The 5,665-nt window shown below is 39.8% G+C and overlaps 1 protein-coding gene across 2 annotated transcripts in view; it reads left to right on the top strand.

Annotated features, from left to right (window-relative positions):
• Positions 1 to 153: 153 nt before the first annotated feature.
• SCYL2 (SCY1 like pseudokinase 2) overlaps positions 154 to 5,665 on the top strand; it is a 59,685-nt gene continuing 54,173 nt past the window's right edge. The window contains exon 1 of one of the 2 annotated variants that reach the window (XM_081248391.1): positions 154 to 355. The gene's annotated coding sequence lies outside the window, so the exon portion shown is untranslated. Of the gene's footprint in view, positions 356 to 377; positions 460 to 5,665 lie in introns of those variants that run through there. The other variant, XM_081248392.1, reaches the window with a different exon arrangement.

The following is a 5,665-nucleotide window of genomic DNA, read 5'->3' as shown; positions in this document are numbered from 1 at the left end:
CGCCGGGCTCCTCCCCCGGGCCGTAACCCCGCCCCCACCCTGTTCTCGGGAGGCGGAGGCCAAAGACGTCCCGGACCCGCCCCTTCCGAACAAGCCGGAAGTGACGTCATGCCCGGACTGGCTGGTCTTTCGGTCTTCTTCCACCTCCCTTACTCTTCCTCCCCAGTCCCTCCCCTCCCCTCCCCCTTCCCTCCTCCGGTTCCAGCCTTTGAGGCCGCGCGAGTGTGAGAGGCTATGGAGTAAGCCGGCGGCAGTGGCCAGGCACCGGTGCTGAGCAGGAGCAGCCAGGAGGCGTTTGGGGGGGGCGGGAGAAAAGAGCCCCAGTACCGCCCCTCCCGGGGGAGAAGGGGAAGAGGTGAGTGACCCCCTCACGGGCACGGAACGACCTCCTTCAACGGCCGCGCTCTCGCTTGGGCTCCTCAGGCAGCGAGAAGGAATGGGGAAGGACCCGCGCCCGGGGTAGGCCTCCCAAGGTCCCCGGGGCTGGCGACTGTTGCCTGGTGACGGGCCTGCCGGCTGCAGGCGGGGCTGGCGGGGCTGTGGGCGCCCGCGCGAAGCCGGGCTGGGGGAGCGGCGAGCTCCGGGGAGAGGATCTGGGAGGCCCGAGTCTCCCGAATAGGCCTGGAAGCGACTGGAGACCCCGGGCTGGAGCCATCTGCTGGAGGGAGAGCCCCCGGCTCCGGCTCGGGAGCTCGGGTTTCCGTGGTGAAGATCTTGATTCCCTTTTGGGAAATTGGACACTTCTCTGGGACTGGGTGAGAACAAACAGCTCCCCTCGGTTCTGAGGTCCGCCTCTGATAACCTGGGTTACCATCTAGGGCCCTACCGCCCAGCGTCCTTTTCTGACAGTAGCTTTAGTTCTGGAATGGAAGGTTATTGTTTGTGAGGTGGGTGGGGCAGGTGTTTTGTTAAATACCCGCTCCGAGGCTCCTCCACTCCTGTTTTTCTAAGCGGGAGAGAAAGGATGGAAGAAGGTTGAGACCCATGAGGCTTGCAAAAACTTGGGATCCGACTGAATACATACCTATGATCAGTTACGAAGGGGACCAGTATTGTTACATCAACTCCCATAACAGTCTTCCTGAGACTCCAGACTCAAGCGACTTAAAAACACTATGTCAGTAGTGACTTACAATTGTAAGTTGCAAACTAGTATTTTTGTAGATCAAAGTCAGTAATCATCTGTATGACTTTTTTTTTTACAAATTGGATTCTATGAGTAAGAAGTTTTCTAAGTCGCATTCGCAAGCCTCTCCATTCTGGAAAATTAATATAGTTTAAGGTTAATGCTCCAGACCAGACTGTCACTGTAAAACCGGTCATGTTCTGGTAACAGCTTGAAAGTCAGGTGATTGAAGCTTCCTTTTGGACTTTGCAGGCCTTTTTTCGTTTGGCTTCTTATTTTTTGGTTTAAATATTAATTTTTAAAAAGTTTTAAAATAATTTATCAGCGGAGTGTATAAATAGAATTCTTGAGACACTATTAAACTGTAGTCATAAAAGACACTTTTGGGGGACTCTAAAGGAACGGAACCTAAAGGAAGGACCTTCATTCTGTTCAGATCCACTTAACACACATGCAGAAACCTTTTGTCTCTAAGATCCATAAACACCCAATAAAATAAATAGAAGCACATTGTACTTACGTACACTGGAATATTTCTGTAAAAATCAACCCCATACTTGGGAATAACTACTCATACTCACATGTTTGAAATTCATGACTTATCCCCCAAGAAAAAGAGGTCCTCTTACTGTGTTTGACTCAAGTGACTAGCTTCATCATCCATCCCTTTCTATAGCAGTAGAGATTTGACAACTTCCTGTCTCTCAGGCTTCATATCAGTCTCTCTTGAAGTCTCTTGATTTTGCCTCTTTGAATATCTCTTGAGTCTGTATACTCCTGGTCTTCCTACTAGTACTCTAGTTCCAGCCACCATCGTTTCTCATTTGAAGTACTTATGGTCTCCTAATTAGGGTCTACCTGCATTTACTGTGGCTCCCTCTGTAGTTTTCCACACCAGACTGAGTGACTTTTTCAAAATGTAGATCTAATCACATTATCTCCATGTTTAAAACTCTTCACTGTTTTTAAGCTCAACTAAAATCTTAAACAGGCTGTTTAGGTCCCTCTTAATTACTTTGGCGACCTCATCTCCACGGCGCCTTCTGGTATTCTTTCCTCCTCCTAGTCACTCTGTTCTTTCTGTTCTGCTTCAGGTATATGGCTTTTGATTATGATGCATCCTTTGCCTGGAAATGCTCTCTTCCTTTCCTTTTCATTCAGTTAATGCCTGCTCATCATTCAGCTCACGTCAGGGAAGACTTTCCTGATTACGATAGATTCCCCTAATTATATGTTCTCAAGACACCATTGCAGAGTTGCCATGCTTATTAATACTTAATAAATTAATGAGATTTCCCTAATCTGATACTGTGTAAGTGCTTAATAAATGTTTTTTAAATGAAAATTCATTGACTGCTTACTAAATGTGCCAGGAATTGTACTAAACATTTTCTGTGTATCATCTTTAATCCTCACAACAGTCACTTGAGGAATGGGTGGCAATTCCCTCTTTAGAAAGATTGGAATTAGTGTTAGGGAGGCTAGTTGGTGGTCATAGTGCTTGTATTAGAACTGGCATTTGAACCCAGGTTTTGTTGCCACTGAAGATTGTGTGCTTAATTATATAATTCACTGTGCATCAGAATCACCTGGGGAACTGCTCAAACTATAAATGCCTTGACTGCACATTTATGGATTCTGATTATAAAGGTTTGAGATAGTACATAGACATCTATATGTTTTAACAAGTTACCCAGTCATTTAGATGTTATTAGATGTTTTTAGATGTTCACCAGAGTTTGAAAATCATTGCTTTGGAGTTTGAAAACCATTGTTTTAGACAACACTTCAGTGCTTTATGAGTTTCAGTTTTCATACATTGTACTATGCTGTGTTTCAGATTTTATATGCTCTTAAATCAAGGGCACTAGGGAAGTGCCCTTAGTGACCATTTTGTCTAATTTCCTACCCAGTTATTCCTTTTTCCTCTTTCTCTGGCTAGAGGAGCTGAATAGTGAGACACTGCCACCCCAGTGCTGTTGCTACTTTTTTTTTTTTTTAATTTCAATAATTTCCAAGTGTCTGGTTGACTTCCTGTAGTAAAAGCTATACTAAGTTCATGGGCTGGAAGTGCCTTCTAAAGAGTTGGATGTAATCTCTCCTCAAATTTTACTTATTGTTCAAATTAGTAGTTTGATATTTAAGTATATGTTGCCTTATAACCTCTCATTCTGCTTTTAAAATCTTATTGTATACAAACTTAATGATAGAAACAATGTTTTACTTCTTGTTTCTGCTACTGCACCTTATCATGGTGTTTTCCACCTCTTCTGTACCCAGTAGTTTGTTGAATGGATGTGTGCTTCGCTGTACGTTGCTAAGTTTTCTTAGTTTTTTATGTTTGTTTCTTAAATCAGGTGTGTCCCCTGAAGTAATCTGTTCTAGCTCAACTTATAATAATTAGGTACCTTCTGTAGTTGTAAAGAGAATGATTGTATTGAGCTGGTACAATCTTTGTTTCCTGAGTAAAATTAAATGGTTTCTGAACAGGCCAAAGAAAGTTTTTAACCATTTTTTAAAAACTGTATCTTTTAAAAACTTCTAGTAATCTGTAAGCCCCCCTACAAGAAAAAAAACATGTATTTCAAAAGTATATCTCAGGATCATCTTAGATATAAACAGATAAGCACTGCATATAGGAGTATAGGTACAAAATTTTTACCAAGTTTTACGAAGCATTTTGTCAAAATTATTTGTCGTGTTAATGTAATTCTTATTTCAAATTATAAAATTTTATGAGTATTTGTACAAATGACTATATAAGTGGTATTTTAAAATTCTCAGACCCTTGTACCTCTTTAAGGACTAAAACTATTTTGAATTCATTTGTATTTTTTTGTGTTGTTTTTTGTAGTCAATGTGTATTATTTTGTACTTATTGAAAGTCTAGTCTCTGTAACTAACAGTTACTAAACATAATTTCATTATCAGATGTAATTACAGTAACCTTTTTATTTGCATTACAGTGTTTCCAACAAAAAATGCAAGCTAATTCTACTTATTGTTCAAATTACTAATCAAATTACTAAAGAATATTTTATTCTTGGGGAAGTAGAAAAAGGGACTTTTGGAGTTTTGCTACTTGAAAATTCACACAGTTTTATTTTATCCTGCTATATCTAGAGTTTATGAGTAGGCAGAACTGAAAGAATTGCCAGTTCCTTTCAGCCACCTGCCATCAGGTGCCGAATACCCAACTCACCTTATGCCAGGTGCATGTAAAATCTAGTATGAACAGATTCATCTACTGGTTTTAGTAAAAGCCAAGTGATGGCTGAATCAGATGGTAGGGAGATATAATCTTGGGATCATACTGAAGCTGCCCCAAGTCTTATTTTGGCTGGGATTTACAAGGGGAATATTGAATTTCAAGTGAATTCTACTAAATGGTGTACAAGGGACAATCACTTATACGAATAAACATTTCTATCACTTGTAATTTTGTCTTAGAGAAATAAGACTTCTTTATTCATTTATCAAGTGAAATTTGAAAAGCTATCATTTTAAGAAAATATATTTGGTCTCTAGGTTTCTCACATGTCAAAAAGCTATTGCCAGTGATTCAAAATCTCATTTAAGCTCAGATCTTATTTCATAAACTCATTCATTTCATTTTGTCCTTAGCCTTCTGTTACTCTCATGATATACTTATTCTTTTTTTTTTTTTTTTCCTCCACTTCATTCGTCAAAGTAGCCTTCTGTTACTCTCGTGATATACATATTCTTTTTTGGTCTCCTTGGGTAACCTTTTTCAAGCCCGTAGTCTTAACTACTATACTGCTTTAAGCTCATGGTGCCCACATTTTTATTTTCAGCTGAGACATTTTTTTCTAAGTTTTTGGCCTGCATATCTAAAAGCCTCCTAGCTATATATGCATATTAATGTCATTCAGGCAACTCAACTTTAACATGTCCAAAATTGAGGTTTTCCTCCCACAAAACAAGCAATTGTCTCCTATAGCCTTGCCTTGGTAAATGGCTTCATCCTCCGCCTAGACTCTGAAATGAGAGACTTGACTGGGATTCCTAGTTTTGTCTCTTTCCATTATCTAATTATCTAGTTGGTCACCAAGTTCTCTTAGTTCTAACTTTTCTTAATTTTTCCTTTCCTCTCCTTCTTTACTGCTATTTCCTTAATTCAGCAACCTCTCCCTCTCAAAGTTTGTTTAAAATTTGATATATGATACATTAAAATGCATAATGAAGTTTAATATGTAATTATAAAATAAATATCCATGTAACTAACACCTTTAAGACACCCTCTCCACCTATTGTCTCTTTCCTATCTTCTCTATCCCTATTTCCAAGTGTCCTTTCCTTTGTTTTGTTTTTTTTTGTTTTTGTTTTTTGGCCTATATACATTCTGAATTATGTATGTATAAAATTCCTGAAGTACAAATTGACACTGTCTTCAGTCTTGTCATATTCCCTACTTCCACCCCTAGTATATCTTTCACTTTGCATGATGGAGTGATTAATTATTTTACTCATGCCTGAAACCTATCTGTGGCTTATCATAGCTTGGTTTCTTACTACTTA

Source organism: Mesoplodon bidens (genome assembly GCF_964165515.1).
Source record: "Mesoplodon bidens genome assembly, chromosome: 11".
Taxonomy (NCBI): domain Eukaryota; kingdom Metazoa; phylum Chordata; class Mammalia; order Artiodactyla; family Ziphiidae; genus Mesoplodon; species Mesoplodon bidens.
Note: the sequence above shows the minus strand (reverse complement) of the source record. Positions and strands in the feature narration are given on the sequence as shown.